Source organism: Pseudophryne corroboree, chromosome 2, assembly GCF_028390025.1.
Source record: "Pseudophryne corroboree isolate aPseCor3 chromosome 2, aPseCor3.hap2, whole genome shotgun sequence".
NCBI lineage: Eukaryota > Metazoa > Chordata > Amphibia > Anura > Myobatrachidae > Pseudophryne > Pseudophryne corroboree.
In genome coordinates, this window is record NC_086445.1 from 470,319,076 (window position 1) to 470,346,875 (window position 27,800).

General features: G+C 42.2%; 1 protein-coding gene and 1 long non-coding RNA gene across 4 annotated transcripts in view; one reads left to right on the top strand and one right to left on the bottom strand.

Annotated features, from left to right (window-relative positions):
* The window catches only part of EDAR (ectodysplasin A receptor), a 144,753-nt gene that overhangs the window by 107,743 nt on the left and 9,210 nt on the right, over nt 1-27,800 (bottom strand). The window lies entirely within an intron of this gene.
* On the top strand, nt 9,413-17,239 carry LOC135029100 (uncharacterized). 3 transcript variants are annotated; one of them, XR_010225297.1, is made up of 4 exons: nt 9,413-9,469; nt 11,181-11,233; nt 12,312-12,383; nt 13,513-17,239. It is a non-coding gene; the product is annotated as an uncharacterized LOC135029100 (long non-coding RNA). The 3 variants fall into 3 exon arrangements; XR_010225294.1 differs by having other exon boundaries at nt 9,419-9,844; XR_010225301.1 differs by having other exon boundaries at nt 9,419-9,784.

Sequence of the window (27,800 nt, forward strand, 5' to 3'; positions counted from 1 at the left end):
TATACCATAATTATTGGTGATGTGCACAGCCATACATCACCAGTTATTGAATATCGCCTAATGTGTCTGGTGTTTTTCTCTTCTGTGGCTTTCGTACAGCTCTTTGGACATCTGCAACCTGGGGTAGAGTTGCTTGCAATCTTTTTCTCAAATACTTTTGTCAAATCGGTATGAACATTGGCGAAAATATCTTGACTTATCCATATTTAAAAAAAATATATATAGGAATTTCAAGGGCTTTGACCATCTTCAACCAAGAGATAACTGGCTCAAACACATTGGAGGTTACAATACTGCATTCATACACATCAAAAATGAAAAATGTAAAATAATTTTTAACTGGTTTCATAGTTTTGAGCATCTCTGTCCAGAGACATAGAAGTAGCAGCTGTACCAGTTGTACCAACTGCTATGGGGTCCAAGTACCATAGTCTGTTAGAATCAAATAAATTATTGTAGATAGATATATTTGTCTAGATAGAAAGTATTAGATTTGTGTTGTATTTATTTTAATGTGTATGGTTTATCGCCATATATTTGAAAATATAATCATCATTGTTTAATTATTGCATTACATGTATTAAGGTTCACACCAGGTATTAATTTATACAGGTGTTCCTAATTTAAAGAATGTGCCAGGGAGGAATTTTCATTGGATAATGACTCCTTTAAATATCAGCAACACCATCTACGTTTCTGACCGCCTCTACACACCTGCTTTCAGGCATTTAGCCGATCATCTTTGCTGCCGTGGAGCCGCGTCTGTTACCAGGGTATCAGGAAATCAATTAGTGTATTTAGTCTGGAAGGTAGAAGATTGTTTAATAAAACATTTTAATGGCAGAAATCCCTTGTGCAGTACATTTAGATCCAAGGTGTACGTGGACAACATAAAAAGACAACTGTATTGTTTCAATCTGCTGTTCATTCATTGAGGGATCAATGTACCATAAATGTAAGAATTATATATTTCTATAACTGGAGTAGTGTCCATCCCTCTTTCGTTGTAAGAATTATGTGCTGCAACTATCAGTAAGATCTGAGTTTGAAATGTCCCAGCAAACGCAAAGCATCTTCTCCTTTTACCAGCTTTTATGTTTCTATACATGTCAGCTTAGTCTTAATTATAAAAGTCAGCTGTACCAGTTATGTCTTGTTGTGCAGTGAGAAAACCACAAATCTCACTCATTTAGCTCCTTGGGCTTTGACAGCTAAATTATATGCATTGTGGGCAAAAGCTCCACTGTCAGTTTTGTGACAGAACTAAAATAACTATTGTGCAACAGAACACTAAGGGAATGTTAAATATGTTGACAAGTGATAAGCCTCTAGAGCAGCAATTTACCAGGGTTCAGATCCTAAGGTCAACACTTTATTAAACTTCACACAGACGCATCCGTTTCAAGACTAATTATTAAAATAAAAATAATTCAGTGAGTACATACCGAACTGGTTATAAAAGTAATCTAGTCAGTTCTGAATAAACAAATGTATTAATATCTGGAAATGTTTACAGTAGCTCAGCTGTAATGTTGGAATGGCTGTGAAACAATTTATGCTCCAAGATCTAAGATAATATTGTAAATTAGAGGAAGATCCCACCAAGGTACACGTAAAAGAGACGACAGATCATATGAGGTCTTTCTTCCTCCTTTTTGAATCTATGTAACCTGGGGTTGGGTATGACTTACCGGCACTGGGGATCCCGGCGATCAGCATACCGACCGGGGGATCCTGGCAGCAGAATGCTAGCAGTGGTGGGGGCGAGCGCAGCAAAGCCCCTTGCTGCGCTCACCACAGGTTCTATTCCCACTCTATGGGTGTCGTGGACACCCACGACTGGGAATAATCCCTGCTAGTCGGCATACCAACTGTCGGGATATAGAGGGGCGGGATGTAGCCATCGGTATTGTGACCAGCCGTCTCCTGACCGCCGGTCACATAACTATATGCCATAATCTGTTACTGACTGATGCCTACAAGTTGGTAGGTACGTAAAAGATGTGAGTAAGAAGATTAGTTCACACGTTGACTCAAAACCAGAGTCAATTTTATGGAAGATAACAGGATACAGGTGATAGAAGATAAACAGCTGTCAATCTCTCCTGGGCTAAGTACTGTGCAGTCATACAGTACTGTGATGCTTCAATAACAGTGACAGACTTTGCCATATGCAGACCATTTTATAAAGCTAAGTAAACAAAATGCACCTGCAGTCTAATCAGCCTAACCTTTAAGTCTGGAGACTCAGACATATGATGTTATTGTGGCTGATAAGTGATGCACAATAACAGTTTGTAGCATTTAACCATTTAACTATATGTCAACACCTGTTACCTTAAACACCAATAATGGGAATATTTTACATGCTTTCACAATAGATAAACTGAAAACCCAGTGAGGGGCATATTACTTCTGATGTGGGGACACTGACAGAGAAGTCCTCTGGATGGGTTAAGAGCATACTTAGACCTACTGGTAAGAATCTCAGAATGCTTCCTCCAGGACACCAACGACCTTTATGATAAACTATTGACTATGGGCACACTACCAGATGTAACTATTCTAACCACTATATTTATGGAATCTTAGCTCTCCAATATACACCATGATGGATTAGATAATTGCAAGGAATTGTTGGTAGAGCATGTACTGAAACTTATAAAACTCAAACGTACTCATAATTACTTCTCATTTTATATTGATGTACAAACAGACAGGAAGACAAACGGTGCCACACAATGCAAATCTACTTATGAAGCAAGATGGAAGGGCTGTCTTCTCCAACTATTCTATTAAACCTACTTTAGGACCTGCTTCTAGTAGATTATTTACATCCCGTAACTTAAATTTACTCTGAACAGGAACTAGTAAAATTCCAACAAATATTTAATCTGCTTAACCCCACCATTAACCTATTCTCACAGTGAGAGTAATCAAAGAAAACGGACCAGTGGATCATTGAGGACAATGGTTAAGTTCTGAACATGGCACTGTGTATGCTATGTAAGACCTTGTCAGCTTCTAGTCTGTATGAGTAGTACTGTGCAGCGAACATCTCTGCGCCACTAGAGCTTTTTCCTGGTACGTTAGTGAAAGTAGATGTTAGCAGGCAAAGTAAAGTTTGTGAAACCAAATGAAGGTGTTCTCCATGGTAGACCACAGGACCTGGATCAGAGAGGGGCTCCTGACGCATGTTGTTCCCTATGGACCTTTCCAAGTTCTAAAGACAAGAGCATACTGTACTTAAAGCTTACACAGCAGATGGATGTGGGGCAACGGTCAGACTAACAACCCCACTGGCCAGTCAGACCAATAGCCCACATTTTGGCATTACTATTTAGCTGCTACAGCTATACTAATATTAATGTCTACCAGCACTAATTCTCTGATGTAAAGTGAAAAATGATAACTAGCCCTATAGCCCATTTTTTTCTGGCAATATGTTTTTTTTGCTCTTTGAGTACTTAGGACCTACTGCATAAGGAATACATACGTGATGTCGGGATGCCGGCTGTTAGTATACAGACAGCGGCATCCTGCCAGCATGAATCCTGGCCCAGTGGCAAGCTTTGCTTTCCTATTCCCATTCGGGTGGTGGCGTGGACTCACCACCAGAGTGGGAATACGGGGCTGCGGTCGGTATTCCAGCCAGCGGCATTTTAGTGGCTGTTGGCATTTTTAGCGGATCCCGACAGCCAGTATATTAACTGCATCCCATGCATAAGGCTCTTGTTTGTGTGACCCTGCACAGACAGCATTGTGGGAAGTACTGTACTAATGTCAGAATTACTGACTATAACGTCATATCATTTTTAATGAGAACATTAGTGGTAGTGTGTATTTCAAAGGTCCATAAGTCTGTGTACTACAGTTCAAGGACAGAGTATTCTGTGTCATGTTTACATCCTCCCAAACATTGTATCACACTCTCTCCCACAAGCAGCAAATTCCCCAAAGTTCATTCAATTAGTGCAACAAACGTTAGAACAAATTCCTGTACTTAAAATTACCAGAAATGTTATCTTCTTTTTCTTACTTGAATAGTCTCCATATTTGTTCATTTGTTTGCAGCACAATCTGACTTCATAGTGTACACTTAGCTTCTCTTGTCTTAAAAGGCTTTTCCCGTCACTATTTGCTCTGAACACCTTGTGCTTTCTTATGCAAGCCGTTTGTCAGTTTAAGCGATGAGCTTAAGCGCTTCTATCTATATAGTCTCACAGCCAGCGGTGAGGATTGACAACCCAGATACAATTTACAGAAATTCTTACAGTACTATGCAAAGTCAGGATTTATATGTAATTATTTGTAATTATATATAATTTACTGCACATTTTTAAATAAAATATAGTAACAGCTACACCGATTATAGCATCTGACATCTGTAATTATCAAAATGTTTCCTACAGAGAAAAACATGCAGCTATCTTTACAAAGTTAGCTCCTATTCTGTTATAGTGGGGTCTATTCATAAAGCAGTAAAAAGAGTGAAGAAGTGAGCCAGTGGAGAAGTTGCCCATGGCAACCAATCAGCTTTTAAGTAACATTTGTCAAGTGCATTCTATAAAATGATACATAGCAGCTGATTGGTTGCCATTGGCAATTTCTCCACTAGCTCACTCCTTCACGCTTTCCACTGCTTCATAAATAGACCTATAAGTGTTCCTGATGAACTTTCAAGAATATACCACTGTGAGATGAGAGTTGGCAATTTGCCAATGGGCTGGCTATGGTCTTGCCTATGGATACCCGTGCTTAGGATGCTGGCGGTCACAAGACTGACAGTGGCATCACCTGGTTTGTAAGTATGCTAACCCTCTCCCCCCTAACCCTCCCTTCCTGCAGCCTATACCTAACCCTCTCTTCTTGCAGCCTAACCATAACCTCCCCTCCCCCCCCCCTACCCGTCCCAAGTCTAACCCTAACCCTTCCCGTGAGACTTACATTAGGGATGTTGACTTCGGGACGCCAGCGTCAGGATTGTAATGGGTGTTGGGATTCCAGTGCCGGCCTTCGTCGGGAAGCCATCTACATCCCTTGCCAAATTATACCTAAGTTCACTGGCAATTATTTTCTTACTTATTCTGGAATATTTACCACTGACCAATACATTATACTACTGTATGTAACATCAAGTAACTAAACAACAGCTTTTTCTTAATTACAAATAAACAACAGTTAAACAATGATTGATTGTGTAAGATATGCTTCCCCCGCCAACCCCCCATCCCCCTTTCCAAATGTTTTATTATTTGATAGAACCACCTTCAGCTGCATTAATACCTACATACGTTTAAAAAAGCATTTCAGGGTGATTGTGAAACCAACACCTATTAGCGCAACTTAAAGTCAACGTGTACTATTACTTATGGTTTTTTGAGTAATTGATAATGAAGTTATAAAACAGTGCACATTGTTATTGCTGTGAAATCTATACCATTATTTTATTCTCCCGGGAGATTGTTGTAATTTTTACACATTGTATACAAATAAATGTTTTTTAATTTATCTGATTGTCAAGCGCCACTTGTTATTTGTTGGTTAGAACGTGTACTGCTCCGCCTGAGAAGGGTGTAATAAAATTGACTTACATACAAATATAAACGAGCCTTATACAGGTATATTGGCCATGAAAAAAGTTATTTGAAAATGCATGTAGCCATAGGGATCATTGTGTCTTTAAATCAAAGCAGGAAAATTACACCGATGATCCCATTTGATTGTATACATCTTTGGTTTAATTTTTTTTTACAAGTATATAACAGGTACATAATTGGGGGTAAGGTCCAATCAGAGAGATGGCTAGGCTCTTCGGGGAGTCAGTGAGATTACTGCTATTTCAGGGAGTCTCTCTCCACTGTATCTCTCTAAGGCAGGCTTTTTCAACCAGTGTGCCGTGGCACAATAGTGTGCCGCGTCCAGTTGCAAGGTGTGCCGCGGAGCCAGAGCAGCTTCCTGCACCTTCAGAGTGAACTGCTGGCCTGGGCTCTTCTTAGAGGATCAGTCATGCCCTGGTCGTGACCTATGCCTTGAAGACGCGGTAGTGTGACATCATAGGTCACAGCCACCACGTCTCACCACCCAGCCAGCCCACACATACACATACACATACACATCTTCCAGTTCCCACCCGCATACAAAACTTTCCCTGCTCACCACATCCACTCCTGCCCGACCGCCCGCTGCTCAGTATTTGCTGTCCACTATGAACAACCCCCAAAACTGAAGGACAGGGAGGAGGTTAGCTGACAGATAGGGGCTAATATTAGTTATCTTATTTCTCCTGTGGGGAACAATAGGATGTATGTGGGGATCAAAAGGATTTATGGGGGGGAACAATGTGAATAATTTAATAGGATTTATGTGGGGAGCAATGTGATATATTTTTCTGTGTAGGCCAATGTATGTGTGGATTTTTATTTACTGTGAGGGCCAATGTGTGTATGTTTTTTTCCATGGAGAACTGATGGTGTGCCTTGGCAATTTTAAAATATTGTTTGGTGTGCTGCAAGTAAAAAAAAAAGGTTGAAAATCACTGCTCTAAGGCTTGCTAATGTTTATTTAATGCTAGTAATATGTAGCACTGCTCACGCTGCACCAATATCTGTGCCACGTCTACACTACTGCCCCAACTGTCCCGATTTTCGCGGGACAATCCTGTGTTTTTGGGACCATCCCACGGTGGGGGAGGGGCAGTTGGGAGGCACCTGTCACTCATTGCCCTGTGGTGAATAGACGCTGTGTGCATGCGCACCCATGAGCTGGCCACGTCTGTTGATGGTGTGGAAGTGCAGCGGCACGCTGTCCTGTACATGCTGCAGCATCCAGGTAAGATGTTGCGCTGCGCTGCAGTGCGTGTGGATAACATATCTGCAGCATCCAGGTAAGACGCTGCGTTGTGTCTGCATGTGCGCTCAGGAATTGCCATCACTAGTACTAGTAAGGGCCCCCACAAATTCATTGTCCCTAGGCCCCCAGAAGCATAATTGTATCCAGGCAGTCATTCCTATGCTACATCTTGCAAATTTGTGACTTAAATACACAGGCCTTGAGGCTAAATGTATTTGTTATACATAATGCATAAAATGTGCAAAAATGACCTTTGGAAAATCTTACACATAAAGTAAACACAATCCTGCTGATTAAGCCATTTTCAATGTTTTAACATCTATTGCTCAAAAGGCATTAGCAATACTCTTATCGGGTGGTCTTCAGGTTGCCGGCGGCCGGGCTCCCGGGGACCACCATACCAGCGCCGGAATCCCGACCACCAGCATACCGACATCTTTTCTCCCTCTTGGGGGTCCACAACCCCCCTGCAGGGAGAATAGATAGCGTGGCGCTGCCCGCAGCGTGGCGAGCGCCGCGAACCCACAAGGGGCTCGTTGGTGCTTGCCCAGCTGTTGGTATGCCGGCGGTCAGGATCCAGCGCCGGTATGCTGGTTGCTGGGAGCCTGACCGCCGGCATACCATACTACACCCCTCTTATATGGGGTAGAATATTTCTCATAGCCTGCAGACACTATTATAAATGCTGCCAGAAAGCGTCCTGGCTGATGACCTGGTCTACCACACAGGAGAGCGTGGGAGTATCATTTCAAGTCTCCTCAGTTTAAAGCTGTGCTACCACCTAAAGTCATGAACAGTTTTACTCAGTACTCTTAAATGAATGCAGACAGATTGACCAACAAATAACTGCCAGGGACTATGTGACACACTCCTGGTTTTCAATCTTTATTATGTGCTTTTGTGTAATCTAGAACTAGAAGCCCAAGTCCAGTTATCCGGTTCCAGTGCGCAGGAGCCAATAAGCACATAACTGGTGAATGGTGCGGGGCAGAACTGTAATGCTCCACTCCCCTCCTGGCTGGATGTGCAGTATACAAATTGGCATACAGTATTTTAAATAGTATTTTTAATGGAAAAAACTTAAGCAAATAAAGTACTTTTTTTATTAATAATAAAATTTGCTTTGTCACACAATTAGCAGAGAGCATCTTTTTACTTGTAAGAAAACTATCTTTTCAGGTATTTACAAAGAAAAAGTCATTGGGGCAGCAGAACAATTCTTGGCTCTCAGGTTATACAGACGGCAGCAGTTCCAGTATTATTACCATTAGAAAGACCAGTTATGTACAAGGGAGCATATACCTATTGACTCTCGCAGGCGTACTGGAACCAGATGCCTGGACTTGGCTTCAAGTTCTAGATTTTACAAAAATAAAAAATCAAGATTTCTAAAAAAAATAAGTATATAATGGAGAGAATAAAAGAATAATGCCCCATTGAAAGCTATCACTACTGTATGTCTAATGCTCACAGGGTTTACAGCTTTCTAGCTTTTGATAAATAGAAAATGCAGGAACAAAAATTCTGGGCAATCCAGTACCTTTCCACAACTAAAAGAAACACAGGTCCTAGTGCACGGAGCTGTTCACCCCCATCAACATCCGGTATCCAGTCAGATGGTCGGCAGGAACCATGGCGGCATTCATAATGTCACATGTCATCTGTCGACACATCATGATAACTGTCGACACATCATACCACACCTGTAAAAGCAGTGTAGTTTCAAGAGAGGAGGAGGCCCATGTGTAAATTCCGTCTGGGCCCCCTCCTCTCTAGCCGTCAGCGCTGTAGACTCTGGGCACTAGAGGACCATAGCGCTGTCCCAGAGTCTAGTGTCGCACCATTTTCCTGGTGATTTCTGCAGCGCTGTTGCTGCCGATGCAGGCCCCTCTAGTATACAGTAAGTATTGAAAAAAAGGGGCCCGTGTGCACCGCACACACTGCATCCATTATAAATACACCAGTGCGTAAACGCCTGGTGCTCTCTCAAAGTACACAGAACTAAATAAATGGCTTCATAGCAGTTCAGTGATAATGTAATGATAATGAAATAGAGCTCTTCAATTAGCTGCATAAGCAACATTCCAGTTCAGCTCCTGTACTTTCAAAGCCTGGAGAACAAGCATTTCTATGAACAGATCACTCGTCAAAACCAGGGTGGTTAGCTGGAGAGAGATGTTTATTGTTTCCCTGAAACTCTTTGTGAACAAGTTACATTTTCATAAAAAGATTGTAACCCTGATTTAGGGTTTAAACAACACTTATACTGAGGTAGTTATAATATGGTGACTAAAATGGAGTATAAGCATATATATTATTCATATAAAAGTTAATGGATGTTGTAATACTGTATGCATGTTTTGAGGTAAATAATACAGTTCACATATATGTAATTGTATATACATTGATGTAAATGTAGTGGTGAATACAATGAAGGCTTATTTTATGGTTTCACAGTGTATCTAAAGGGTTAATGTCCTTGTGCTCCTAACTGTCAATCACCTAGTGGGGTGATTGCCAGTGGGCGGGGCATCACCTCAGAGTGGGTCATGTGACTACTAGAGAGGGGTGGAGAGGTGCTGTGAGTGTAGCTGAGGGAGAGACTGCATATCCCTTGGTGAGAGGACATAGTTTTTTGCTGCTCCGGCCGTCGCCCGCATTAGAGCTGAGCGGTATACATTGCGGCGGCCGGAGGGGGCTTAGTGTGTGTAGCCAGAACAGGGCTTCCTTACTGTAAAGGTGGTGACAGCAGCATTGAGACTCAGAACTGTTCATAGAACCCGGCATTAGCGCTAGTCACCTCACCCAGCAGTATTGGAAGGGCGCACCTATGACAGGGAGACAGAGAGGGTTCCTCCTATTACCGGCACAGACTCTGACAGCCACAACAAAGAAGCCAGGACCAGCAGCAGAGGCTCCATTCTGTGTGGCTGTAAGTGTAAGGGAGGAGTCGGGGGAGCATCCTGCAGCAGCATCACTAGATCGTAGAAGTGTGAGTGCATAATCCAGCCATTTATATTACCCCTACACTAAGCACAGCAAGCCATAGGTGACTATTGTACATAGTCAATTTCATATTGGGACTAAGGACTCCAGGGCTAGGCCGCAATAATGGCTATTAAGCAGGAGGATAGTAATGGGTCACAGTAGTCAGAGTGACCTATAATGACAGTTCCATGTATGGCTTAATCATAGTGCTAAGGAGAAGGTAGAAAGCACTGGGTATATATATGTAACAGGAGGAGTGGAGTGAAACTTGAACTGTTTAACGCTTCATAAATAGTTTTAAAGCTCCCCCATATATCAGCATCACATCAGTCAAAGGAGAGCCAGAGACATTGTTCCGCAGCGCTAAATAGAAAGTAACACCCTAAAGCTGCCACCTAATGTGTGTATTTATGCCCCTGAATTAGCAGAATTAGAGGCAAGGACAGTAAAGGTAGCCATACTACAGTGACATTGGATGGATGTTAAAGCCTCTTAGCCACAAAGGATTAGACTATCATCCCGATTCAAGGACTAGCTTGTGGCACTTTAATACAACTGTGTTATATGTATATTCGTGAACCCGTAAGAAGGACTGACACGTAAGAGACTATTAGTTTTAAAGTTAAAGGATTTGAGTTCGCTGTGACTATGATAAGAGAAACCATCTCTTGCAGATATATTTAATATAGACTCATCCTAAGAGACAACAATAATTTGAGGCATACAGGAATCGAAAAGCTATATATGCTCTGAAATATAGAAAGCATCAGCTACTTCAAATGGACACAAGGACGCAGCATAACAAAGGTTTATCATACCAGCTTCTTAGGAGTTTACTTTAATACTGGACAACTACGGTAACATTTTTACTGAGGAAAGGATACAGATTCCTTGGTAATCAACTGTTGATGTTACTATCTATGAGCTAAATAGATACTTTCTGTTATCTGCCAAGGAGGAACTATAAGTAACCTTATAGGAGAAAGTAATCGCTACCATAAGTAGACTGAGCCAAACATCTTTCTCTTTAACTGAAGGGAGAACTGATAGTTGATACTAAAACATAGTGTCAGACATTCTGTATTAACTGCTGTTATTTTTAGGAAGTTTATGGGCCCTTATAGTGCACTATCATATTAAGAGTACCCGGGTCACTCTAACACCTAAGGGTGTCTTGAAAAGAAAAAGGATTTGTTGTATTGCATGCAGGTACTGTGTATAGGCCTAATTGACAGGGGGTTAGCATGGATTAATGACTTAAAGGGGAATGTGTAATTGATGAAATGTTATTGTATACTTAATCCATTTGGTACTGGTCATTAAAGTGTTATACTTTCCAGGTGTGTCTGGTCCGTCTGGAAGTTGATCTGAAGATCCAGGAAGAAAGAGACAGGTATATTAGATAATATATCTATGATATAAGGGAATCATCCCCTAAGAATAGAGATCAGGCTTACTCAAGCAAGCCTTAACGGTAGTTAAATACTACACATAGCTTGAGTGGAGGCACAGCTATTAGGTAACCATCCCTTAATAGAATACATAGACAGCTCTCGTTCAAGGTATTGAGGGTAGGGTTACAAGATGTTTTGTTTTACTTTCCTGTTCAGGAAACAATATTTACTATTTTTAACATTCTTCTGAAAAGATCCACTGACAATGAAATATCGTTCTCATGGTTACCAATGTGAAATACATTTTTTCTCCGCTTGGTAAAGCATTGCACTCAGAACCTAGTGCTACTTTCACATTGCTTAATACACGCCATAATATTCTTCATTGTGTCTCACTGACTTAAAATACTTGAGAAAAACATCCAAATGGCAGAGATGTAGTCCTGGTCTGGATTTGAAGTCATGACCACAAGGCTGTGTTTAAAAAAAACATACTAACCGCTGTGCTACCATGCTACCACTTTAGAGACTGTTTATAAAAGCAGAACTTGTTTACATAAAGAAGGAATTGCACAACTTTTTTAATCTTAAAGCTGTGCTATATCTATAGCAGTATATACAGTATTCATGTTTTCTTCTATCTGTGTAATGTTTGCTCTGGATTTTATATTATGATATCACAAAAAAGCTGTATCAAAATAACAAACTAATAGTAATAATAATAATAATAATAATAAATATCAGAGGACACACAGGCATAAATACTGCCACCTCATGAGCTATATTAAATCCCAGGCTAAATCTAGAAGTTGGTGCTTTCATAGAATGCTTGCTTACTATTTATAATAAGATTTGCATGTGTATCTTTGTATTTATAGCAAAATTGATTATATTTTCCAAATTTGCATGAGCCATGTAGTATCAAAACTTTTATTAATTTTTTTAAATTATTATTATTATTTCTAATGGTATCTATAATAATGTAAAATGCTTTGCAAGTAAAGGGTTAATATTTGATGGCTTCATTATATGTTGTGAACTGAAGGGGAAACGTTCATGAATGCTGTGTAATTGCAGCCTTGGACAGATCACCTGCTGGATATTTACGTGAAAGAAAACCAGAGGCACTGTGGAATGAAAATCCCCCTGGCAAGTTTGCAGAACAACTATGGACACGCTTTATTGATGCTAACCAATACCTCACAATGGCATACCTTATATAGTTGTTAAGGTGTCTGTATGAATAATACTTAAAATAAGCCCAAAACACTGGCAGAGTCTTAATATAACATTTAAAGGGTGTACATGTATATGTATATATATATATAAAATATAAAAATATATATATGTGTATTTGTGTATGATACTGTGTGTGTGTGTGTGTGTGTGTGTGTGTGTGTGTGTGTGTATGACACTGTGTGTGTGTGTGTGTGTTGTTAAGTTGCCGGCAGTGTCGGACTGGGGAATAGAGGGCCCACCGGGGGAATGCAGTGTTAGGAGCCCATGTTTAGGGGTGTGGCCAGTCTGCAGAGGGGGTGTGGCCTGCCACCTTATTGGTTTGACTAACCATTAGAGAGTGCAACGTCTGGGCCCCTTCATAAATATATACAGTAAATTCAGCTGCTGCGTGTATGATAATGTACCAGATTAATAACAGATTAATAACAGCAATGCACTGTAGAAAATACACCACGGTCCAGTATAAGGTAACATATGTATAATGTATAATTCAAGTGCATAGTCTAGAACCTGATCCTTAGAGCAGGAGGTGTGCTCCCAGGCAGTAGGGCCCACTGGTGGTTTCCTCTGTTCCCCTGTGGGCCAGTCCAAGCCTGGGTGCCGGTAGGAAGAATACTTAAAATAAGCCCAAAACACTGGCAGAGTCTTAATATAACATTTAAGGGGTGTATATGTATATTTATGTGTGTGTATGTATATATATATGTGTGTGTGTGTGTGTGTTTGTTGTTAAGGTGTCGGTATGAATGATACTTAAAATAAGCCCAAAAGCACTGGCAGAGTCTTAATATAACATTTAAGGGGTGTATATGTATGTGTATATATATATATGTGTGTGTGTGTGTGATACTGTATATGTGTGTGTGTGTGTGTGTGTGTGTGTGTGTGTATGATACTGTATATGTGTGTGTGTGTGTGTGTGTGTGTGTGTAAACAGACACAATTTTTTAGCGTGTCTAAAATAATTAAAATCTCTGAAATTCATAATGAATTGCTTAGATTATAATTTTTATTCCACCAATTCTGTCTATTGCTACAGGTAATTGAGTTAATTGTCCCTATAGAAATGTAAGCCCTTCTATATGCCGGTGAGATGTGGAGCCTGATTCTGAGTTGCATGCTGTGGCGCCCATGTGTGCATCATCTGTCATTGTACAGCCGCACGTCTGCAGGAGCAGGGGTACTGAAGCTGGGCACACACCTGTACGATGTTGACTACGCATTCCCGCGGATCGTTAGCCCCATCTTCTGGCCGGCCCTACTGCAGAAGATATCACCAGCGAACCAGTGCTGTTTAAATAATTCTTTGCGGTTGTGCAACACCAACCACATAAGAATCAGGTCCAAAATGATGTGAATGCGTTGCATTTCCTCTGAAGAACTGTAGGCCAAGATCCTCTGTGATCTTGTTGTGTCACATGAAGAACGCATCATGATGCATCTTGATCCAGTTGTAACACAGACTAGTCACCTGAATAATTAAATATTGCACCATTGATGTTTAAGTTGTAGCTGCTAAAAAAAGTACCAGCATTATATTCTCCACGTTGCATTGAAACAATTACACGTTTGTTTGATATTTGAAGTGTAGCTCTTCTTTTTTCTGTGTCACATCACGAGCTGAGATCGGCCTGGCTTTCGTATAGATTGGCTCATACTTTGGGTCTAATGCTTTCATGTTTTTCTGATATAATATATACATGTAGAAAATAAGTGGCTGTGCTCATCTGCCAACTCTTAATGCCAAGCACAGGGTGCATATGATTTTAATGTAAAAAAATTTTTGTTCCTTTTTATTGGGTATTAGTGTAGATTAATATTTTTTTAAATTTTTGTTAGAGTAGAATAGTATTTACTTCTCAAGATGGTCAGATTCTTTTAAAGGGGTTTTAATAGTAATGTAGGGGTATTATATTGTTTATATATACGGCTTACTACTTGCCTTTTTAACATTATGCATGTAGGTATATTTTAGTTTTCTAATTCTAGTTTTCATATCTCACTACAGCATAACTACAGAATTCCTATTTTTTTTTTACTATTTTGAAATGTTGCATTATGTTTTACATAACGGCATGTGCGCAAAACACCTTCTTTTTATGTCATTTTCAGCAGCTGTTGTGTGTGGGCAAGAACACTTGTTTTTAGATTTTACAGGTAGCTTTAACTTAGTGTTGGTGCACTTGTTGGTGGCTCCATGCTTGGTATTTGCTCTGTGCCTCTACTGCTGTAAAATTAGCTTTCATGCTAATAGTTAGAATGATGTGCTGCCATTTGCTTCATGCTCTGACAGTGTTTCTTACTGTATCTTGTCCCCACTTTCACACTGTAACATCTGGCAGGGAGGGGTTTGAGGGACACCACAAAACATTATTGAAAGAGTTTTATTGATTTTGTTTTATTTTGTTCTGCAATCAAGCATTTGGAAAACAATCTCTAGAAATCCTGTGTTTGCCTCTGAAAGTAGCCTGACAGTTTGTAGAACTCCTGACCAGGGCTGCCAAGAGTTCTTTTGGGCTCTGTCACTAGTGGGGTATGTCCAAGCATAGGGTGCAGGGCCATGCACATGATAAATTCTGAGACACCATTTACATGCTGAAGGAATGTGCTGCCACATCATCTGGTAGACGTAACAGCCCCTCCTTGGCAGCACATCTTGGTGATCCTGTGCCTGCTCAGGGTTGCATTGGCCCACAGTGAAAATCCCCAGTAGTACCTGGTTTGTTTGTATGAAACTACACCAAGATTAGGATCCTGCCAACCAAAGTTTATGGTCCTGACACACCCCTGTTTATATAGGACCCCTGTTCTTTGCATGTCCTCTCTAATTGTTGGCCAAGTCCCTCTGTGGTGGCTGGCCACACACCGTCTGGTGAGTGGCCACACCCCTTAAGCTTGGCCCCTACCACTTTATTGCCTAGTGGGCCCTTCATGAAATTGTTATACCTTACTTAATGGGTTTTTATTTCTGTATTTTTTTTTTTTTACTTATTATTTGCTTTAACTTCAACAAGCATTGTGTGTATTTTACCAAAACCCAGAGTCAAGTGTGCAAAAGTTGTGACCATTGCTGAACTAAGGTTTACATATTAATGACTGTGATATACGCATTCCTGTATATGTACCATGAAAGGTATGTTTTGTATTAAAGAAAAAGTAATAGAAACTAAAGATTTAGCAGAGCACAGTCCTCCTACAAAGCAGATTGTGAGTGTGTGCAGCATATAAATAATTACACTCTATAGGCTGTACAAAGGCATTGTGATTGATTTATATTTTGTGAGACTGCTTCAGTTGTTTTTTCTGTTTTATGGAGATTGTTAACTGAAGACCAAAGACGTTCTAATGAATTGCAGCATGTTACAAAGATGCAGTTCCAAATTTCCCTAGTCAGGGACCAAGTGTTTTATAGATTCCCTAAATAAAAATATTACGGCCACATACCCACACTTAGATAGATAGATAGATAGATAGATAGATAGATAGATAGATAGATAGATAGATAGATAGATAGATAGATATTAATACAAATATATTAAGTTTACTTATATATAACACACAAATATTCCAAATCTTGCGCTTTAAACTTGGGAGCAAAACAGACATAGTAAGAGGGCCCTGCTCGCAAGCTTACTGTAATAGGGAAAAAGGCTTTAATACACAAAGATATGTGCTACAAATTGCATATTGGTCCAGTCAAGTTGCAGAGGTTCTTGGTGGACTCTATGATCCAGTCACACAGCAATGCTGGCCTAGGGTAAGTTATGATTTATAAAAAAACATGTATTCCCATGGATGGGTGGGTAGCGGTCTCAGCTCATTGTTTTGCCCAGGGCCTTCAATGCTGTTAACATGGCTCTGCCTACAGTTATCACTCGCACACCCCTAGTTATGGCCCTGAATGTACATCAGATATACTTACACCCAACTAAGTCATAAGCACAATAGAAGATTTTACTAATTTATTTTTATAGTTAAAAACTAATTTGATATTGGGTTTGATTTAAATAAAAAAAATCTATAATAGTTAATGGTGGGAATTCAAATGTTATCGCCCCTGATCCAATATCTAAAGTGATGGGAGGTCGCAGGGGGCAATATTAATTTGATGCCCCCATTGCGCAGATCACACCCATTAGTGTCGGGTTAAGCCATGTAAAGCGGCTAAACCCGACTAAACTAATAGGCGCGATCAGGAAAAGTTTCGTTTGGGCGTCCAAATGGATCACTTAATACAGATTTCAGCTCGTCACCCCCGGCGGGTGCAAGCTAAAATGTTGACGCCGGCAGCCGATCAGACCCGAACAGAGCTATAGTATATTTGAATATCTCCACTGGGTGCCATCTAGTGGCTGCCGGTGTCAATATGATTTGAATCTCGCCCAATGTGTTCCTTCTCATGATCTAATAGATGTTGCTAAGAAAAAAAAATTTTGTAAAATAAGCATTACCCGCTATATAATACACAATGTGACAACAAGCAGGAAGGAGTTGGGTGGATTCAAGTGACAGTTCAGAGAGCCATATTCAGCCCCAGGGCTGCTTGTTATCCTTACCCACAAGTGATATGCTGACAGACGGGTCTGCCGTACTAGCAATAATACAAATGCCTCTGTACTAGACTCAGCCTATCTTAATCTGCCCTTTCCCTCCCTTGTTCTGCCTTTTCTGTAATAAGGAGGTGCAGGTGGCAGAATCAAACAAATCAGTATATACTTGTAAGTGTATGACTTCTTTTGTGCCTATGGGGGTAATTCAGAGTTGATCGTAGCAGGAAATTTGTTAGCAGTTGGGCAAAACCATGTGCACTGCAGGTGGGGCAGATATAACATTTGCAGAGAGAGTTAGATTTGGGTGGGTTATATTGTTTCTGTGCAGGGTAAATACTGGCTGCTTTATTTTTACACTGCAATTTAGATTTCAGTTTGAACACACCCCACCCAAATTTAACTCTCTCTGCACATGTTATATCTGCCCCCATGCAGTGCACATGGTTTTGCCCAACTGCTAACAAATTTGCTGCTGCGATCAACTCTGAATTAGGCCCTATGTGCTGTATGAAGAAGTGTATTTTATATCAAACCAACTGGAATAGACTGAACAAAGCAAAGTCCCCACCCCCAACCCCTCCGCCCCCATGTGTATGCTCTGGATCAGGTCGTATGTCTTTCTTTTTGCAGATAATGCATTTATGTATGAGAATGCCTTGGCATGACCTGGATTTAGGGAGTGCCCCAGTGGGAAGGCATTGCTAAGCACTCACATTTTCATATCTATCAATGCACCCATGGAAATCAGGATGTGTTACAGGGATGAATTCCATAAGCATAAAACTCTGTTATGTACATTGCCAAAAAAGCAAATCCATCAATTAATATTTTTGGCAGAACGCACAGGGGATGAATTGATAGCTGGCGCAAAGCATATATTACATTTAAACCATGCAGGGCAAATAAACGTCCACAATGAAGCCATCCTTCTAGATCATATATTGCATTGGTTTTCATTTGCTTTTTCTGTAGAGGGCAGTGAAAAATAAAATATTTTGGAGACATAAAATGTGAACGATCTCGTCAATTCCCACTGAATCCGTTATATCATAAAGAAATATCCATTTTGTGCAATGTGTACAGATGCCTGGCAGTTATCCAGGCTATACTATACTGCTATATATGGATGGCTTTGTTATCCAAGTTTGTCTTAGAGAATCACTGCCAAGACAATCAACAGTACCAATTGTTCAGGAGGTTTTTCGCTTTTTTTCATTTAGTAAACTGTGAGTAGGATTTATGATGGGGGAAAAACTATAAATCAATAGGTAACCCCAACTGTATTCCTTGTTCTGTTATCTCTGGATGGTAATATTAAAAGAAAATAAATGAAAAATGCTAACTCAGTGCATTTTTCAGTGTATAAATATTGCTCAAAGAGCATTCGCCCTCTGAGCAATATTTATACACACTTTTGTTTTGTCTATTTATTTATTTATTTATTTTGAAATTATTAACTTTTGTTCCGCAGGTGTAATTGAAAGCTATAGTCTAACCCTTAATTATTTCACTGCGCATGTTTGAAGCATTTTGCCAGGTTGCTTATATGCATATCCCTGGAGACTGGAATGGTGAATCGGTCAGTTTACTCTTACCTCTGCCGGACTTAGTATTGCTGACTTATTATTGCTAAATTAAAGCAGTAGCAGGTTTCCTATTACTGCCTAATAGCCCTTGATTAAGAGCAAACCCAACTAAAGGGTGCTAATTTGTACTTGGACCCACCATATTGCAATGCGTGCCATGAAAGTATGTACTAATTTGTATGTGTAACATGAATAGTGAGCAGATTTCTTTTTATGCTAATATTCAGAGTTGAATCCATCCAACTCAGTCTTTCTGCACACATATAATTCCTCTTTTCCACTAAAGTCCTGGGTCTGACCCAGGATTTCGAACTTGGTTCCAAACCAGGTCAGACCCGAGACAACCCCTTTCACACTGCAGCTCTGGCCCGAGTTATGCCCAGGTCGGCACTGTTTACACTGCACACGGGTGCAGCGCCAGTGTTTGGAGATTATGTCATCTACTTGCGCCAGGAAAGCGTCTCTCCCCGTGCAGCTCACCTGGGTCCTTCCTGTGTAAAATCCTGCTAGGTACCCGGGAAGGATTACCAGGTAACTGGACCCTGGTGGAATTTCTTTTGACAAAAATCCCAGGTTGTTGCATGTTCATTTGCAATAACCTAGGATTTTCAAGTCAGTGGAAAAGGGGTCTAAGTCGAAGCACAATATGATATTACCAAAATGCACCTTCTAGCTGGATTGACTCTCTTTTGAGTCCTCACATCTATAGAACACAGGCACTGCTCTATAATATTGTAAGTCCTCACATCTATAGAACACAGGCACTTCTATAGATGTGAGGACTCACTCATTATAGAGAAGTGCCTGTGTTCTATAGATGTGAGGACTCACAATATTATAGAGCAGTTCCTGTGTTTTATAGATGTGAGACTCACAATGTTAGAGCAGTGTTTGTGTTCTATAGATGTGAGGACTCACAATGTTATAGAGCAGTGTTTGTGTTCTATAGATGTTAGGGCTCACAATATTATAGAGAACACAAACACTGCTCTATAATATTGTGAGTCCTCACATCTATAGAACACAAACACTGCTCTATAACATTGTGAGTCCTCACTTCTATAGAACATAGGTACTGCTCTATATAGTATTGTGAGTCCTCACATCTATAGATCACAGGTACTACTCTATAACACTGTGAGTCCTCACATCTATAAAACACAGGAACTGCTCTATAACATTGTGAGTCCTCGCATCTATAGAACACAGGTACTACTCTATAACATTCAGAGCCGGCCCTAGCCAATATGATGCCCTAGGCAAGATTTTGGCTGGTGCCCCCTAGCACCACCGCTGGTGTCGCCTCAGACCTTGCACCCCCTATATTTTAACCCCAATTCCAATTACGCCACACAGTACTGCAACTTTATTTACATATGATCATGCAATAGTGCTCATAATTCATATTACATCCCACAGTATTATCACTTTACTTTATAAACGTTACTCCTCACAGTAGAGCCCCTTATTCACATTACATCACACTGAATTGCTCCTTATTCACATTACACCACACCCTATTGCTTTTTATTCACATTAGATGACACAGTAGTGCCTTTTCTATACGCAACGCCACATAGTAGAGCACCTTATACACATAATGCCACACATTAGTAATGCATTTATACACATTCCACACAGTAATGCCCCTTACACATATGAGACACCTTATTAATGTCCTTATAAACATAATGCGCCACCTTACACATTATGACAACCTTCATTAATGCCCTTTTGCACATAATGTCCCTTACACATATGCCGCACATTATTAGTGCCCCTATACACATAATGACACACATAGTGCCCCCTACACATTTGCTGCACATTACTAGTGCCCTTATACACATAATGACACACATACAGTAGTACCCTGTTACACATATGCCGCACATTATTAATGCCCTTATACACATGACACACATAGTGCCCCTTACACATGTGTTGCACATTATTAATGCGTTTTTACATGACACACATAATGCTCCTTACACATATTTCGAACACTACTGCACAACCAACCCACTCACATGCACACAGCAATCACACTGCCACTAACACTGTGACCTCTGCCTCTGCTTGGATACAGATGTGTCCTCATAAATCTTGCCTCAACGCTAATGTCGAGCACCTTTTTTATGAAAATCCATATTATTTGCATTGCTATGTAGCTAGGATGCACAAGCAGCTTCTGCTGAATAAAATGATATGCAGCATGCCTATATACTGTGTGAGACTGTGGCTGTATCTGCATATGAAATGCTACACACAGAATATAGGCATGCTGCATATCATTTTAATCAGCAGAAGCTGCTGATGCCCCTAGGCATATCAAATGCCCTAGGCAATTGCCTAGTTTGCCTATGCCTATGGCCGGCTCTGATAACATTGTGAGTCCTCACATCTATAAAACACAGGAATTGCTCTATAACATTGTGAGTCCTCACATCTATAGAACACAGGAACTGCTCTATAATATTGTGAGTCCTCACATCTATAGAACACAAACACTGCTCTATAACATTGTGAGTCCTCACATCTATAAAACACAGGCACTGCGCTATAACATTGTGAGTCCTCACTGTTACGCACACCAGTGCTAACAGGAGTATACCGGTGTATGAACAGAGAGGGAAGCGAACAAAACGAACTCACAGACAGTATAACATAACATACATAGGAGGTGATGCAATAACTAATAAACACAAAGTGAACGGAGAAGCCCAAAGGCTCAGGAATTGGGTGTCTCCCTAGTGTCAGGAATGCTCAGATGGAATAGAGCGGACAATGAAGCAATGTGTAGTGATTTAACATGTGGAGCACCTAAAATTATGTTGCTAAGAGCAACAGAAAAAACCCCAAAGGGTTACCAACGGGTGTGGGAATAAACTCCTTGGTCAGAGATAGAAATATAGACACAAGGAGAGTATCCACAATCCTAACCCCCACTTGCAGGGCACAGGTTCAGCTTACTGCCACTAAACTGACACCTGGACGCCCTGCACAGTGAGGGAGGATTAAGCAAGCAGGTCTGAGAGTACAGCCGCAAACCTGCTGGGTTCACAGAATAGCAAAAGAACCCCAGCAGGTCAAACAACTGACTCCAGTCTTACTGCTAGGTCCAGATTGGCAGAATGAAGTACCGAATCCCAAGGCCTATTCGCAGTAAGCAACAAGTAAATACAAAGTCACACAGTACTAGCTAACTCTCTGGAACTGACTAACAAACAAAGATTCAGCAGCATTTGCCTAGCCTGAGAGGATGGTTTATATAGCAGGTGCTGTCCACGCCCCACTCAGACCTCACAGACTGTGAGCACAAAACCAGCGCCGGATTCCCTGCCGTGCACAGAGCCTGTAACCACTACACAGTAAAAACCCGGACCAAGGTATCAGCTGCGCTCAGGTTACTTAGCTAACACTTGCCTCCCGGTTGCCATGGCGACGTGGCAGCACAGAGCAGGAGATCCTAACAGTACCCCCCCTCTGACGAGGGGTCAAAGAACCCCTACCACCGGGTTTATCGGGGAACTGCGAGAAGAAAGAGCGTATCAGTCTGGGGGCATGAAGATCACAACTGCGCACCCACGACCGCTCCTCCGGGCCATACCCCTTCCAGTGCACCAAAAATGACAGCCGACCCCGAACCATCTTGGAGTCAAGAACCTTTTCAACCACAAACCTCTGACCCCATATCAGAAGAGGAGAAGGTCTTCCACTGGAAGAAGGATTACTAACCGCCAGTTTTAAAAGGGAACAATGAAATGTTTTATTGATATCCAATGAACGGGGCAGATCTAACTGAAATGCCACCGGATTGATAACCCTGGTGATCTTATAAGGGCCGATGAACCGGGGGCCTAACTTATGAGATGGCTGTCTCAACTTCAAATTCTTGGTGGACAACCAGACGAAGTCTCCTAATTTGAAGCTGCAGGGTCTTCTCCGCTTATCAAAAACCCTTTTGGTCACTAATGACACAGACACAAGGGCTTTCTTCACTTTCCTCCAAATACCCCTAAGGACCGAAACAACAGAGGAACCACCAGGCGTGGAATCCAGGGGGTCAAAAGAATTGGCCTTAGAATGATGCCCATACACACAAAGGAAGGGAGAGATCCCTGTAGCAGAGTGAGCCGCGTTGTTATAGGCAAACTCCACCATGGACAGATGAGCAACCCAGTCAGTATGACACTTGGAGACATAACACCTGAGGAACTGCTCCAAGGACTGGTTCACCCTCTCAGTCTGCCCATTAGACTGTGGATGGTAGCCTGACGACAAGCTCACAGAAATCTGGAGATCAGAACAAAATACCCTCCAGAATTTGGCCACAAACTGGGATCCACGGTCAGAGACCACATCAAGTGGCAACCCGTGGAGGCGCACAACATGCTGCATAAATAACTCAGACAGGCGTCTGGCCGATGGCAACCCAACCAGTGGAACGAAATGCGCCATCTTCGAAAACCTGTCAACGACAACCCAAACAGCTGTCATCCCCGAGGATTTGGGCAAGTCCACCACAAAATCTATGGAAATGTGGGTCCATGGCTTAGACGGAATAGAGAGTGGATGTAATGGGCCGACAGGAACCCCTCTAGGAGTTTTATTTCGGGCACAAACGTCACATGCCCGAACCCACTGATCCACATCCCTAGTCACCGAGGGCCACCACACCGCCCTAGACAGCAACTCCCGAGTTCTGGCAATACCCGGATGCCCTGCCGACCTCTTGGCATGGAATTCCAGGAACACTCGCTGTCTTAACCTAGGAGGCACAAACAAGAGACCTACCGGAAGGTCTGGAGGAGCCTGCTCCTGTGCTCTAAGGACTAATGACAAGAGGTCCTGGGTAATGCCCACTTTAATACATGATGGGGACACAATGGGCAATGGCTCCTCGGTGGTCTCTTGAACTGGAGCAAAACTCAGCGAGAGCGCATCAGCCTTTTGACCCAGGGCGATATGTTATCAAAAAATTAAAGCGAGCAAAAAACAAATCCCATTGTGCCTGCCTGGCATTGAGCCGCTTCGCTGACTCTAAATATGCCAGATTCTTATGGTCGGTGAGAATTGAGACCACAAACTTAGCCCCCTCAAGCCAGTGTCTCCACTCCCCGAGTGCATCCTTTATAGCCAACAATTCCCGGTTACCCACATCATAATTCATCTCGGCAGATGAAAATTTACGGGAAAAGTAAGCACAGGGATGAAGGCGATTATCAGACACCCCCATCTGAGAGAGCACTGCCCCAATACCTATCTCAGAGGCATCCACTTCTACCACAAAAGGACGCTCTGGATATGGGTGTCGCAGCACCTTGGCCGAGACAAATGCCCTTTTGAGACGGGCAAAGGCCGCTTTGGCCTCACAAGACCAGTGAGCAACATCCGCCCCTTTCTTAGTGAGTGCCACCAAGGGGGCCACTATAGACGAAAATCCAGCGATAAACCATCTATAAAAATTAGCAAAGCCCAGAAAACGCTGAAGCGCCTTCAAACTAGTGGGCTGCACCCAATCCAGGACTGCCTGTACCTTAGAACCCTCCATTTGGAAACCTTCTGAGGAGATAATATACCCTAGAAATGCGATTTGCTGGACTTCAAACTCGCACTTCTCCAGCTTCGCCCCAAGCTGGTGGTCTCTGAGTTTCTGGAGGACTAAGCGTACATGCTTCCGATGTTCCTCCAGGGAATGAGAGAAGATTAGGATGTCATCTTGATAAACAACTAAGAATCTATCCAAATATTCCCTGAGCACATCGTTCATGAATTCCTGGAAGACTGCCGGGGCATTAGAGAGCCCAAAAGGCATCACCAAATATTCATAATGCCCTGAGTGGGTATTAAAGGCAGTCTTCCATTCATCCCCCTCTCTTATTCGGATTAGATTGTAAGCACCGCGTAGGTCAATCTTAGAGAAAATGGTGGCAGTACGAAGCTGGTCAAACAAAACCGAAATGAGAGGCAGTGGGTACGAGTTTTTAATCGTGATACGGTTCAATTCCCTGAAGTCGATGCAGGGTCGCAACGAACCGTCCTTTTTACCCACGAAAAAGAACCCCGACCCAACTGGGGACTGTGCGGGTCTGATAAATCCCTTAGCCAAGTTCTCCTGAATGTACTCTGCCATAGCCTGAGTCTCAGGACGTGACAGGGAGTACAACCTGCTCTTGGGAAGCTTAGCATCCGGCAACAAATCAATGGCACAGTCATAGGGGCGATGGGGAGGTAGCACCTCCGCAACTTTTTTGGAGAACACATCCGCAAAATCTGCATAACATCCTGGCAATCCTGGCAAACTTAGCTGCGAGAGCCTGTCTGGAAGGCTCAAGCAACTCCTGAAACAATCACTACCCCAACTAAGAATCTCCCCAGAGACCCAGTCAAATTGAGGGTTATGGGCCCTTAACCAGGGTAACCCCAAAACCAATGGGGCAAAAGAACAGACAGTCACATAAAAAGAAAATTTTTCAGAGTGTGTGGCTCCAATAAACAAAGGCTGGTGCAGGAGGTAATTTTACCCTGGGACAATGGTTCCCCGTTTAACCCACAGATCTCAATCTCTGATGCCAAAGGTACTGAGGGAACAGAGTGTTCCAGGGCGAATTGACGGTCCATGAAAACCCCATCGGCCCCACTGTCTACAAAGGCCTCAGTCTTGACAGTTTGACCGAGGATCTCCAAAGTCACCGGAATGAGAAAAGTCTTTTTGGGAAATTCTGACTTCTGGCCTGACAGGATATTTCCCATCACCCTCAGGCCCTGAAGTTTTCCGGTTTTTCTGGGCATGATACTACAACATGACCTTTATTCCCACAGTACAAACACAAACCCTGCTGTCTCCTCCGCGTCTTCTCACGCGAGGAGAGGCGGGTAGCCCCAATCTGCATAGGCTCCTCGGAATATTCCTCAGAGTCTGAGGTTCCCTTGGGAAAAAAGGAAACTGCGGTCTCCCTTTCAAGCCTACGCTCTCTCAGCCGTCTATCCACCCGGATGGATAACTGCATGAGCTGATCTAAGCTATCAGGCGAGGGATATTGTACCAGTTGGTCCTTTATCTGGTCAGAAAGGCCCCTTCGGTACTGGTTTCTCAGGGCTGGGTCATTCCACTGGGTATCATGAGCCAACCTCCGAAACTCCGTACTATAAACCTCAGCTGGCCGTCGCCCTTGCTTAAGAACCGTAATCTGAGCCTCGGCTGAAGCCATCTTGTCAGGGTCATCATACAAAATGCCCAGGGCCATAAAAAAAGCATCAACACTTTTAAGCGATTGACAGTCAGGCTGTAACCCATATGCACAGACCTGTGGGTCTCCTTGTAGCAAGGAAATCACCATGCCCACCCGCTGAATCTCCGACCCAGAAGACTGGGGCCTAAGCCTGAAATATAGCTTACAGCTCTCCTTGAAACAAAAGAACTGCGAGCGATCTCCAGAAAAACGATCCGTTAGATTTACTTTCGGCTCCTTAACCCCTGAACTTGCCGCTGCTGCAGGGGGAGCTCCGGTAGCGGCCTGCGGGGTGTTCATTTTAATGGACATCTCATTAAATTGTCGAGTCAGGACCTGCACCTGATCGACCACCTGTTGCAAAGTATTTTGAGGGGTATGCTCCATATTCCCACAAAATTTCAACAGGAGTAAGGCTGCTGAATATGTTACGCACACCAGTGCTAACAGGAGTATACCGGTGTATGAACAGAGAGGGAAGCGAAGCAAACGAACTCACAGACAGTATAACATAACATACATAGGAGGTGATGGAATAACTAATAAACACAAAGTGAACGGAGAAGCCCTAAGGCTCAGGAATTGGGTGTCTCCCTAGTGTCAGGAATGCTCAGATGGAATAGAGCGGACAATGAAGCGATGTGTAGTGATTTAACATGTGGAGCACCTGAAATGATGTTGCTAAGAGCAACAGAAAAACCCCCAAAGGGTTACCAACGGGTGTGGGAATAAACTCCTTGGTCAGAGATAGAAATATAGACACAAGGAGAGTATCCACAATCCTAACCCCCACTTGCAGGGCACAGGTTCAGCTTACTGCCACTAAACTGACACCTGGACGCCCTGCACAGTGAGGGAGGATTAAGCAAGCAGGTCTGAGAGTACAGCCGCAAACCTGCTGGGATCACAGAATAGCAAAAGAACCCCAGCAGGTCAAACAACTGACTCCAGTCTTACTGCTAGGTCCGGATTGGCAGAATGAAGTACCGAATCCCAAGGCCTATTCGCAGTAAGCAACAAGTAAATACAAAGTCACACAGTACTAGCTAACTCTCTGGAACTGACTAACAAACAAAGATTCAGCAGCATTTGCCTAGCCTGAGAGGATGGTTTATATAGCAGGTGCTGTCCAGGCCCCACTCAGACCTCACAGACTGTGAGCACAAAACCAGCGCCGGATTCCCTGCCGTGCACAGAGCCTGTAACCACTACACAGTAAAAACCCGGACCGAGGTATCAGCTGCGCTCAGGTTACTTCGCTAACACTTGCCTCCCGGTTGCCATGGCGACGTGGCAGCACAGAGCAGGAGATCCTAACACTCACATCTATAGAACACAGGCACTTCTATATAACATTGTGAGTCCTCGCACCTATAGAACAGAGGCACTTCTCTATAACATTGTGGCATTGTTGTGTGTACTTCCAATGGAAGAGTTTTGTGCATATGCTTTGAGCATTGTCTGGATAAACGCCTTAGAATGTCACTTTGAAGTCACTATCAATTTTCCCTACCACATCCTGCTCTCCATGTCTTACCTTTCCTCCTGCTCAAATTAGGATGTTATGACTGTAGTTTGTGTTTAAAAGGACAGCATGTACCTACATGCTAGCTTACTTATAGGCAACGCATTCAAGTGTATCATCCCATGGAGAGATTTAAGTTGGAATTTAAACAGATAATTGTATTGAAGTTTATAAAGGAAATAGTTAAGCGTGAATCAAGGGATCATTTTTTTACGGTGAAGGATAAAGAGTATAATAATGCAGGGAAGCCTGACAGAGGTTTATATGAAGCTTTTGTCTGATATTTTCTTCAAGAATAAACCTGCCAGACGCTTCTCAGTAACATAATCAGTAGTTGTAAAGTTGGATTGTGCACATTCTATCGATAAAAACATATAAAAAGATAGAACATAACCACTAGAAAAAGGTAATGTCAATGCTTATGATTTATC